The sequence below is a fragment of the Podarcis bocagei genome (assembly GCF_964188305.1).
Source record: "Podarcis bocagei genome assembly, chromosome: 10".
Taxonomy (NCBI): domain Eukaryota; kingdom Metazoa; phylum Chordata; class Lepidosauria; order Squamata; family Lacertidae; genus Podarcis; species Podarcis bocagei.
The window spans coordinates 39,618,635-39,631,431 of record NC_138135.1 but is presented as its reverse complement, the minus strand read 5'-3'; the positions used below and the strand labels follow the sequence as shown (position 1 = coordinate 39,631,431).

Below are 12,797 nucleotides of genomic sequence, written 5' to 3'. Positions count from 1 at the left end.
CCTACACTACAGCACCAAAATAGAGGCTTTATTGTTCAAGAAAATAATGAGGGAGTGGGTGACAAGACCAGTTTCTTTTCAGTTAACAAAGGTTTAAGTTTCATATGGCATTATCTCAAACTCACAGAGTAGGGCTGCATACACACCACACATGCAAAGTACATTTAAAGCACACACACCCAAGAATCCTGGGAACTGTAGCTACAGTGCCCAGCATCCTTAACAAACTACAGTTCCCAGGATTCCTGCAGGGGTGTGTGTACGCTTTAAATGTGCATTAAATGTATGGTGTGGATGCAGCCTACATTTCAGAATGCACACTGGCCGCTAAGCCACTGAATGGGAGGCTGCTCTAATGGGAATATCAAGCTACGCAATAAGAAGGTTAAGCGAACAAGGACTGGACTCAATGTCTGGACTCAATGACCGAGCTATCAGGTTGTTTTCATCTCTAAAGACCGTGATAAATTATGACAGTACAGCCAAGGCTTTTAAACGTTTATAGCTGTGAGATGTGTTAGCGAGACCAAGATGACCTCATAAATTCTTCTGCCTCAGTGACCCTTCCAAGTCTCACCACTGGTGTCTAAGGGCATACCCATGCCACACCGTTTATCAACACAAACTTCCTTCCTGAAATATATGCCAATCTGTCTCTTGAGATTTGCCTGCTATAGGTGCAACTAACAGAATGATCTCAACTGAGGCAATTGTGTTGCTTGGATACATTATTCAGCAGGAACCTTTCCAAGAACTTGTCACAATGCACAGATGTGAGGAATCCCTTTTATTCATATCCTACCTCTAGAGCATAATTTTAGATGCTTATGTTTATAATGAAAATGCAGATTCTGTTGTAGCAAAAATGGCAGGTCTCTTAATACACGGAAGAGATAATAACTCTTGAGATCTGTCTGGGATTAACCTGGATTAATTAAATGAAGGGCTAGTTCATTAGATGGGTTCATTAGAAACCAATCCAAGTGGCCACAGTAGGGTAATACATTTAGCAGGCTCAACTAAAATGTCACAAAATAGCAAGTTTTGACTTCTGTAAAATATGTCTCTGTCTCTCTAGGCTGAATGTTAAGCAAATTCCTATGAGGCAAGAGCATGAGTAAATTGAGCACTATATTGGAGCCCAGGGCTTTTTTTTCCAGCCAGAACTTGCCAGAACTCAGTTCCGGCATCTCTCAGGTGGGCACAATTGCCATTCTAAGAGAACGAGAGAAGTGATCATGGTGAGTTCTGGCACCTCTTTTTCTAGAAAAGAACACTGTTGGGGGCCAAAAGCCTAGCTTCGCAACTACCCATGGCTTTTATACATTTTGAAGAGTACAGTACAGTGGTACCTCGGGTTAAGAACTTAATTCGTTCTGGAGGTCCGTTCTTAACCTGAAACTGTTCTTAACCTGAAGCACCACTTTAGCTAATGGGGCCTCCTGCTGACGCTGCGCTGCCGGAGCTCGATTTCTGTTCTCATCCTGAAGCAAAGTTCTTAACCCGAGGTACTATTTCTGGGTTAGCGGAGTCTGCAACCTGAAGCGTCTGTAACCTAAAGCATCTGTAACCCGAGGTACCACTGTACAACATTTAGCCATCCAGGAGAGGAAACCTAAAACTGAACAAAGGTTTTCTTCTGCTGCCTGAGGATGGGACATAACTTTTGGCAGTGGAGACTGCTCCGTTATGGTGAATGGGGAGCTGCTCCACCAACCTCAAGGCAACCCACACCTGCCTACCTTCTTACTGACATCCAGTTCAGGGGGTTGCACTGGCTCTCAGCTTCCTCCCTCTTAGTCTGAGTGTCGCTGTTGTAGAACTCGGCAAAGAAGAGGATGGGGACAAAAGAAGAACTAGGTGCTGCTGTGCCTGTCATTGGCTCTGGCCTCACCTACTGTAGGTCTCCCTACCTTCCACCCTAGCAGTCCCAATGGGCACTACTGACATTTGGAGCTTACATACCCTCCAGCTTTGCTAATATAAATATTGCCAGATTTGCGTTTTGACTGTGCCCTGCCTCCCATGGGTTCCAAAGAAGTTGGGAGACAGACCTGGGCTGCTGATAAGTTTTTATGCTAATGGTGAGCAGCAACTATTATTTGCTTGCCCTAGAAGCCTTTAATGCAATTTTAAATCTGTTTTGCACCAGACAGACATATATCAGATTGAGACTGCAGACCTCCACAGATTTTCCTGTAAGTCCCACTAAACTTTGTGGGACTTTTCTGAGTAGACAAGTATAGAACTGTGCTTTAGATCTGCCTAGCTCCACCATTTTCCATTTAAAGCTTGAGGCCTCACACACTTATACCTTTTGTCCTGTGCCTTCTGGGCTTAGATCTGTGCTTTAAAGCTCCGTGTCAGAGTGCTTTTCCTTTTTTGCCATGCCACTTCCCCCAGAAAACCCACTGTTTAACGCTGAATACGAACAACTGGAAATTGAGGTTTTCAATGGATTGCCAATTGCCTCAATTCAGCAGTAACTAGTGAGTTTTTGTGGGGAAAGCACCAGGGCAAAAAGAAAAGGAAAAAAGTGCTAGGATGCAGAGCTTTAAATCATGGGCCTCTGCCTAGGAATGTGGCACAAAAGGAAGTCTTGATGAGCCCTCAGAAACAGCAGACTTTTGGGGCCCAGCATTTTGTTCAGAACCTGTAATACTGACCTGAAAGTGGCCATTTGTGAACAAAGTAACTTCAGAAGGAAACACCAACACGAAATCCCAGGAAACAAGGAATCAAAATGTTTGATTCTATTCACTTGGGCTCCAACATAATGCTCAATCATAGGGCTTACTCTCAAGTAAGTGTGAATAACAAACAATGTAACAATTCTCTGTCCAGGACTGTGGCTGTGAATGTCTACAGAATGGAAAGGTGAATCTATTTGCCTCCAGAAACTTTTCCATATGTAGCTTTACGGTATCAGGAGTTCTGAAGGACACAGGAAAGGGGCACACCTTACAATAATATAAATTACCATGTTCTTCCATTAGGTTAGTCAAAAGACCAATAAAAAGAGTGTAACAAATAAAGATTATTTTGGAACTTTTTAATGAACTCTGCAACCTCTTATAAAACCATAACATCAACTATCCAGTTATGTATGCAGAAACATTATATGTCAATATTTGTTTTTGCTATGATATTTTAAAGGTAACGCTCCAACTTGCTATGTACTTTCAACAGCGACTGATGTGCTCCTAGCATCCAATCCCCCACTAAATGGGTTGACCAGTTTTGTTTTGCTTTTCAGCCAGTGGGCAGAGAAACGCGCGGGTAAAGCCATTTCTCCCCACTAGGTCGTCATTGGTTGTTATTATCATCATAATCATAAACATATTTGTGCTGAGCTGGAATTCTGGACTCACCAAAAACTTCACTCTGTAACCCCAAAAGTCCTGCTCAGACATCTATGCACTGCTCATCCCTGAAGGAGTCTAAGGAGAAATTCCCATTAACTGAGTGACTCGCAGCTGAAAGGAAAGAACGATTCTGTTTTATAAACACATTATGAAGAGAGTCTAAAAATACCATGGGAGAGAGAATAACGAAGAGGAAATTTCTGCAGGCTTTTTGAATCTTAAGAATTTTCAGAGAGAGATGGGAGTGATATCCGGGGGGGGGGGGGCACATGTTTCGTACTTTTGTCACCCAGCCTTCCATTTTTGCATCTGTCTTGCTGAAATGAGAATAGCCCTGCTTTGACTGGATATAATGATGTTTTTTACTAAGGGCAAAGTTTAGCCAGATAGATAAGACACTTGGCCATTTGGATGAAGCAATCAAATGTACACGCCAAATGAACAGATCTATAGACTTTGAACAAAGCTCTCCTTGCTCAGACCTATCCCTCCACTCCACTGTAGCAAATGAATCAGGGCCTAGTTAGTGGCTAAAGCTTGGGGATTGAGTCATATGACCTTGCTTGTATTCCTGGCTCTGCCTTGGCAAGGTGACTTTGGCAAGAAACTTACATCAGTGTGTGTGCTTTTTTTGCTTTATAAAGTGAAGGTAGCTCCCATACCTGTTTTAATCTGTACCGCGCTTTCGTAGAAATGCAAAGCATTTCAGCATGTTTATTCTGGTTTGCCTTATCTAGGGAACATCCTGTAATATTCCTGATTGATCGGTGGATCTTGATAAAGAAATACTACAATGACACGGTTTTGCCCTGCCCTGCAGTTGCATGATCTGCAGAAGCAGAGGCAGGAGAAATTCAGTCTCTGCATAAAATACCAGGCTATTGCCTGGAGCTAACTAGGGCTGGGTGCCTTTGTCCACCCAGTGACCCTGTTTTGCATGCCTCCAGGTAAAAGCAGCCGCTCCTGGAAAGAGTGTCCATATGCATGCCAGCTTCTATTCAAAGATATCAGAGCAGATAGCAACAACAATGGCCTTCAGGCTGCTCTGATAAAGCCACTTCCGGCCTGCCCAGGAGGTGGGGTTGCGGGCTTCACGCCCACCCCCTCGTGAGCGGGGGCTGGTTTCAGCCTTCGCGAGAACAGGGGAATCCCGGCCGGGTCTGCCCCCCCAGCCAGCCAATCGGTAGGCTTTAGGTAGGTCTTTGACTTTGCTATGGACTTCGGTCTGTCGGCGCAAGGGGCATGGTAGGAATTTTTCCCAATTGGCAACTTGTAGCCTTCTGGTTTTTCACCTACCTCGTAGCAACCCGTCACAACTCTTTGGCATTGGCGGTAGGCATTGGTAAGAAGGGGTTAAGAGGATGTGGGGGGGAGGAACGCCATCACCTCCCCCGAGTGAGCGAAGGGTGGTCCGTTAAAGGACTCCGGGGGGCGTGGCCCTGTCCGAAGCCTATGGAGGTGTGGGCCAAAGGCACACCCCCGAGCGGTGACCAGGGGGAGCTCCTAGTCGACTTGCCTCGGCAGGAGACTCCCCCGATATAGTGTTAACCCTTCCCCGTGTCTCCAGCAAATGGGCTGGAGCCGGATAGTCGATAGGACCAATGCCTAAGCCAATGCCTCTCATTCCTGAATTCCATAAAGTTGTGGCCTAATTCGCCCAATTAACCTTAAATTATGGTGTCTCGTGTCTTTATTTGTCCTGGTGGGGGGCGGGAACTCGCCACGCAATTGTGTCCATTGGGAAGAGAAGCAACAGTTTGTTGTAACAAGTGGAGCGAATATTTCCCTTCCTTTTGGAATTTGGTGACAAGCATACCAAAACAAATGACAGTAATTTAAAGTGACCAGAGGGTCCTATGGGAGAAATTGCAGGGGGAAATGGAGAAGAATGCAATGTCTACGTTCTTTATAAAGGCATTATCAGAATCCCCAATGCTCTTGGGAAAGGATTGTAGCTCAGTGAGAGACCAGAACATTGGCTTTGCATGAAGGAAATCCAAATTGCAATCTCTGGCTTCTCCACTTAAGGCTGGCAGAGATCTCTTCCTGAAATTCTGGAGAGTCACTGCCACTCAATGTAGACAATACTGGACTAGAGGGTCCCACCCAATTGTCCCACCCAATATAAGGCAGCTTCCTATGTCAAAGGGAGCCAATGTGTTTTCCAGATGATGTTGAACTAAAACTCCCATCACCCTGGCCAGCATGGCCAATGGTGAGGGATGATGGGAGTTTAAAAAAACCTTTCTTTTTATTTATGTTGATCAAAACTATATAATTCAATAACATATAATAAAACAGGAAAAAACAATTAAGTGAATCACACACAAAAAGCAGAGGTACAAATTTGGGTCACTGCATTCACCATCCTTTGGAAAACTAATAATTATTGGTCTGGGAGGGTTATAACATGTCCTCTCCAACCCCCTTAACTTTTTTAGTATCAGAATATTGCCCAAGGGCATCTTGTGATATTTTCATGTTCAAAGCTGGAGAGCCTCCAATAATTCCATAGTGCCATATTTGAACATGGTTATCATCACTCACATATAGCCTTGGCCACATAGCTGAAAATGAGTCTGTTTGTTGTTGTTTTCCTCTACTGTCCTTCAATTTTTGAGTTGATTTTTCATCTATAGCTACAGACCAGATTTGGCTTGTTCCATAAATCCCTCTAAATATTTCAATTTTATTTTATTTTACAATAACCATCCTGGCATCCTGGCACTTTCCTTATCGTAAAAAAAACCCAAGCCTGACCTTTTGGGGAAGTGGGTTTGTTGCGCAAGACCTCTCAGTCAACTCTATTTTTTCTCTCAACCTGAATTTGCCAGTATGTGAATGGATCCCACTGAAATATAGCAATAGTCTGGAAGTGCTCTCCAGCTCCAAAAAAACAAAACTTCAGCCTTTCCTCATAGAAAATTTGCTCCAACCCCTTTTCTCATCTTAGTTTCCCTTTTCAGCACCATTTCCACTTCTGTGGCATTTCCTTTTGAATCGTTTTAATGATTTCCTGTCGTTCAAATGCTTTCCTTTCATTAACCGGAGGCTTGCCATCTAGCTTTTTAACACCAATGGAACAGGCACATAATTGGATCCCTGTGGGAATTCAGACAGGACTACCTAATGTTTGCTTTTCACCCTCCCATTGGGAATATAGTATCAAAGGGGCAAAACAAACAGGATTTGGTTGTAGTTGAGTTACGTTGTATGGAGCCAACTCATGTTTTACTTCAGGCCTTGATCCACATTTGATCAGAATAAGTTTCCCAAGTATTAGGAATTGTGGGTCCTGAAATTCCAAGAGAGCAGAAGAGACTTTTTATGTACGCAATGGCAGCTGCTCAGATGTTGTTAGCCCAGAGATGGAAAGAGATAAAGTCCCTACCAGAGAAGAATGGCAAATTAAGTTGTTGGACTATGCTGAAATGGCAAAACTGACCAGAAAGCTCAGGAACCAGGAAGACCAAAATAATAATAATAATAATAATAATAATAATAATAATAATAATAATAATAATAAATTTTATTTATATCCTGCCCTCCCCAGCCGAAGCCGGGCTCAGGGCAGCTAACAACACTAAAATAGTGCAACATTCTAAAAACATTATAAAAATTAATTAAAATCAAAACTGATGGCAACCATACTAAAGTTCTGTAAAGATTGCCAGAGGAGGGAGTCAGGCTGCGCCCTGACCAAAGGCCTGGTGGAACAGCTCTGTCTTGCAGGCCCTGCGGAAAGATGTCAAGTCCTGCAGGGCCCTTGTCTCTTGTGACAGAGCGTTCCACCAGGTTGGAGCCGCAGCCGAAAAAGCCCTGGCTCTAGTTGAGGCCAGCCTAACCTCTCTGTGGCCTGGGACCTTCAAGATGTTTTTATTTGAAGACCGTAAGTTCCTCTGTGGGGCATACCAGGAGAGGCGGTCCCATAGATACGAGGGTCCTAGGCCGTATAGGGCTTTGAAGGTGAAAACCAGCACCTTAAACCTGATCCTGTACTCCACCGGGAGCCAGTGCAGCTGGTATAGCACCGGATGAATGTGATCTCGCAGAGAAGACCCCGTAAGGAGTCTCGCCGCGGCATTCTGCACCCGCTGGAGTTTCTGGGTCAGTCTCAAGGGCAGCCCCACGTAGAGTGAGTTACAATAATCCAGTCTGGAGGTGACCGTCGCGTGGATCACAGTGGCTAGGTCAGGGCGAGAGAGGTAAGGAGCCAACTGCTTAGCTTGGCGGAGATGAAAAAATGCCGCCTTTGTTATAGCTGCAGAAACGAGTGCAGACAGAGGTGCTCTGGCTGGGACGGGATGATATGGGATTGAGGGGGCAACTCCCATCTCTTGCGGGGGTGCAATTAGTGCCAGCACCGTCCATTAAGAGTTTGGGTGTAATCTTCGATACCTCCCTCTCCATGGAGGCGCAGATTGCAGCTATAACAAAGGCGGCATTTTTTCATCTCCGCCAAGCTAAGCAGTTGGCCCCTTTATTAAAACTTTAATAAGGAATGGGAGAAATTTATAAATTACTTAGAAGATCGCTGTAAGTAGTTGAAAGCACTAGTAGGACTGAAATAACACTTGGAATGTAACAAGAACTATGGATATAATGGAGTTATAAAAGAACTTGGAATATTGGAATAAGATGCAGTAGAAAAGGCTTAACAATAGAACCCATGGAGGGTAAGGTGGGAAGTCCAGAGATTCAGAGGAATCTGTTGATTGTGGAAGTGTTGTGGTATGATTATAATTTTAATTTTCTAAAACAAAACAAAAAAATTATTATTCTTTTTTTGGGGGGAGAACCAGTTCCCCAAAGGTGACTTTTTGAGCCCTTGGCCATAGTCAATTGAAACCTAAGCTAATGGTGTCTTTTGAGGCAGGCTCAATTGCAGACCATTCACGGATGAGACTTCCCAGATATGTGATAACCTACTATAGGCTACATTTGTGTCTAAGTGACTATGTTTGTTACGGTCAGAAGCACAACAATTACTCATCCAACTAAAAATGGAGCATTGTTTGAGTGACAGCTGCTCTCTGGCTTCCTGCAAGGATCTTCGTGTGCTGTTACTAGCACCATGCAAGGGTGAGCATTCATCATTAACTGAAGCACATTGCTTAGATTCCATGGGGTTATATGTCCTAGAAATACCCCAGAAGGCAGCATGTTAATTACCTGTCAGAGATACCAGCTACTAGTATAGAAAATATATATACTGTATTTTTCCGTGTATAACACGCCCCCGTGTATAAGACACCCCCTATTTGGGGGGATTCAAAATTAAGAAAATGCACTATGCGCTATCCATGTATAAGACAACCCCTTATTTTAAACTTCAAAAATTTAGGAAAAAATATAGTCTTATACACAGAAAAATACAGTATTTTGCACAGTTACTTGTCCTTTTCTCTCACAAAGCATAGGAGGGCAAATTAGGCTATCAAACTGTAATATTGAAAATGTGGGTTGAGTGGAAGAAGCAGTCACATGATTGCACCACCATTGCTTCTGAGGGTGCTTCTGGACTGTCACTGACGATTTATTACTATTATTAGTAGATCTGAAACATATACAGCAGAATTAATACACAATAATTAATTGTTTTGATAGAATTTCAGGGTATACAATTAATTGGTCAAAATCTGAATCAATGTCAGTGGGTAATTGTAGTTCACCTACAGCTGGTGATTTTGTTGGTGCCAGATGTCTTAACATATCTTGGCCTTTTGGTTCCAAGAGAGACATTTCTCAAATTATTAAATTGAATTTGAATAGGTTGATAAAGGAGGTTACTTGGAAAGACAGGCATCACTTAAATTCAATATTTGGGATAAGGTTAATACATTTAAGATGACTATTCTTCATATACATACCTGGCGCAGTTTTGAGTGATAAGAATTCTAATGGTTTGAATGGCAGTTTTGCACACAGGAAACATATGTACACTTCCCTCAAGTATGTGCCAAGGCTATGCTTAAACTTGTAATTCCTGCAGAATTCATTCATGAGGAAAACCATACAAGCTTATCAGTTAATTATTGTCTGAAACATAACGCGCCTGGGCAGTTTAGGATCTATGTTGAGTTGGCAAGGTTACATGCCAAACTGCTTTACACTATTCACTGTAAACTTTCTAACCTATTGGGTGGGATTTTAAATACTTTTGGAGTCTTCAGCTCTTACGATAGATGGGGGAAATGCAAGGTTACGGAGTTAACTAAAGCCCTAACTAAAATTTAAATCATCCATACTGTATTTCTTTAGTTCATCCCACATCTCACTTTTCAATGCATTTCCTCGACAGTTTCTAAACAGCAATTAAAAAAAAATAATAATTGTTGCACTATCATTAAAGTGCCCCGTCACTCACTTTAATTGCACCAACCTAAATTTACAGTATACACTTGAATCCCTTCTGCAGAACAGTGACAGTCTGAAGGGCACCCTATTTCCCTTCACATTCAGAATAATTCGTTGCTTGGGTGATATTTTTGATGCATTAAGTAACCTAGAAGCTTGGCTGACAAACACTTTTCCCCCCAGTTAATGGTTTAAACAGCCAAATAGACAGACCTCCTACTGTGTGCTCAAAAATTACTGGTGTGAGGAGAAAACCAAATGCTCTGACTAGCTCTGGTGTACCTAATGTGAAAGAAATGTAATTAAGTTCCATCTTAATTAAGTTCACGATAACGCAGAGCTTGTAGAAAACAGGTTTTTGGGATGGATTCAATGTCGGCAGGAAGTTATCTCCCTTCTGGCAAAAACAGACATTTTTTACTATAATTTACATTTTCATTCTTTTTGTTAGCAGACTGAAATTGCCCAATTGCTGGGATGGGCCCTTAATACTGTTTCCTAATTAGATTTGATTGCACTGGTCGGGTTTATGAATAGGTGCTGTGGACCAAAAACAATCCACACTCTGTAGGTTGTATCCAACTAAGGTAGACCCATTGAAATGGATGAACCCATGCCCATCAATTCCAGTGAGCCTACTCTGAGTAGAAGTAACACTGGATTCATTCCTGTGTCACTTTTTGGAAGAAAGTAGTTTCTGCAGCCTTAGAAAGACCTGTATGATGGCTGCTGGATCCTCTGCTCCAGGAAATGTTTCAGTCACCTCAGCAGGTACAGATGGCACAACTCCATCATTGACTGTAGTCCCTTGATCACCCTAAGAGGACTAAAAATAAGTGTCAACACTAGTTATTATATTTAACCATCAGGGAAAGCAGCCTCACCATACCAATCTTCATAGAAGCAGGCTATTGTGAACCATGTGGCTCAGATGGGCCAGGAGGAATGGAGGACAGTGCGCACCCGCGCCTCCAGCGCTTGTAGTGCACCCACCACCACCATAGCAGCAAGCGGCTGGCTAGCTACTACTACCACCAATTCTCCTTCCTGTTTTCTCACCTGCATGCTGCTAACAAAACACCCTGGGTGCTCCATGTCCCACTCTGAGGAAGGGGTTGTTCCTCAGGGCGAGGCATCGCAGACAATGCTGCCGGAGAGTGGCTGCGTTGCTGGGTGTTTACTGCAACAGCAGGCAAATGACTATTTAAAATTAGCTTAAAACTTGGATGTTATCTGCATGCACCGTCACATCAATACACATCTAGAGGGAGTCATAATCCCCTTCTATGCTGTGCTGCTGGAGGTGCACATATGCATCCATTGGGCAATGGAGATAGCAATGCGCAAAGAAAGAAAGAAAGAAAGAAAGAAAGAAAGAAAGAAAGGCAGGCTGTTATCCTAACAATCTGGATGTCAGGGAGCTTTGGACTGCTAATCTCTCAAAATTTAAATAAAACTTCATAAAGGGTCAGAAAACACCATTTTTAATGCCTAAGCATACAGTCTTAAAACCTGTGTCTGGAGGCCAAGTATGAGATTCCCAAATAAGGAGACCATGTTAGGAACTGATGCAACTAGTTGGGCTCAAAGATTGTTTTCCAATGCTACATGACAAAGTCCTTGAGAGCCTGTTAAGCAACCTATTTGTGAAATGTCCCTGAATTATCTCAGGGCTCATAAATCTAATTTGGCCACCAAGGTTCCAAAACTGCTTTTACCCAGCAAAGGTAATTTATATTTACCTCAGTGGAAGTCAGTCCGGGCTCATGTTTCCCAATGAAATAAGTTAAAATGAAACCAGGGAGTGTCACACTCATTAATTAACAGTTTCTGATAGTCAGGAATCAGAGGAAGAAGTTAAGAACCACCTGGCCATGGATCCAAGGTTGATACTCAGCTTGGGACCTAAGAACCCATCCATTTTGCCAGCTGAGTCCATATATTTTACTTGTTATTACCCCATCATGGTGGCTGGAAGTGTATCAATGCCTTCCAGGGATTGGCTGATCCTGCTTGTGAAAATCACTCCACTCATATTAAGCCGGGTGACCTAAAGAAATGTTTGCGTGGCGAGTTCCCGCCCCCCACCAAGATAAATAAACACACGAAACACCATAATTAAGGTTAATTGGGCGAATTAGGCCACAACTTTATTGAATTCAGGAATGAGAGGCATTGGCTTAGGCATTGGTCCTAACGACTATCCGGCTCCAGCCCATTTGCTGGAGACACGGTGAAGGGTTAACACTGATCGGGGGAGTCTCCCGCTGAGGCACGTCGGCTAAGAGCTCCCCCGGGTCACCGCTCTGGGGCGTGCCTTTGGCCCACACCTCCATAGGCTTCGGACAGGGCCACGCCCCCCGGAGTCCTTTAACGGACCACCCTTCGTTCACTGGGGGGAGGTGATGGCGTTCCTCCCCCCCACACATCCTCTTAACCCCTTCTTACCAATGCCTACCGCCAATGCCGAAGAGTTGTGACGAGTTGCTACGAGGTAGGCGAAAAACCAAAAGGCTGGAAATTGCCAATTGGGAAAAATTCCTACCATGCCCCTTGCGGCGACAGGCCGAAGCCCATAGCAAAGTCAGACCTACCTAAAGCCCAACTAAAGGGAGGGAGGGTGGGGAAACGTGGGGCTAGCCGGAGAAGAGAGGGCGAGCCCCCTCCGCTCCGGCCCTAAATAGGGCAAGCCACGCCCCCTCCAGCCAGCCGATTGGCTGGCCGGGAGGCGTGGCCGGATGGGATTCCCCTGCTCTCGCGGGGGCTGAGACCAGCCCCCGCTCACGTGGGGATGGGCGTGATGCCCGCAACCCCACCTCCTGGGGCAGGCCCGGAAGTGGCTTTGCGTGGCGAGTTCCCGCCCCCCACCAAGATAAATAAACACACGAAACACCATAATTAAGGTTAATTGGGCGAATTAGGCCACAACTTTATTGAATTCAGGAATGAGAGGCATTGGCTTAGGCATTGGTCCTAACGACTATCCGGCTCCAGCCCATTTGCTGGAGACACGGTGAAGGGTTAACACTGATCGGGGGAGTCTCCCGCTGAGGCACGTCGGCTAAGAGCTCCCCC

The 12,797-nt window shown here is 44.2% G+C and overlaps 1 long non-coding RNA gene across 1 annotated transcript in view; it reads left to right on the top strand.

Annotated features, from left to right (window-relative positions):
* The window catches only part of LOC308596143, a 76,945-nt gene that overhangs the window by 52,506 nt on the left and 11,642 nt on the right, over positions 1-12,797 (top strand). The window lies entirely within an intron of this gene.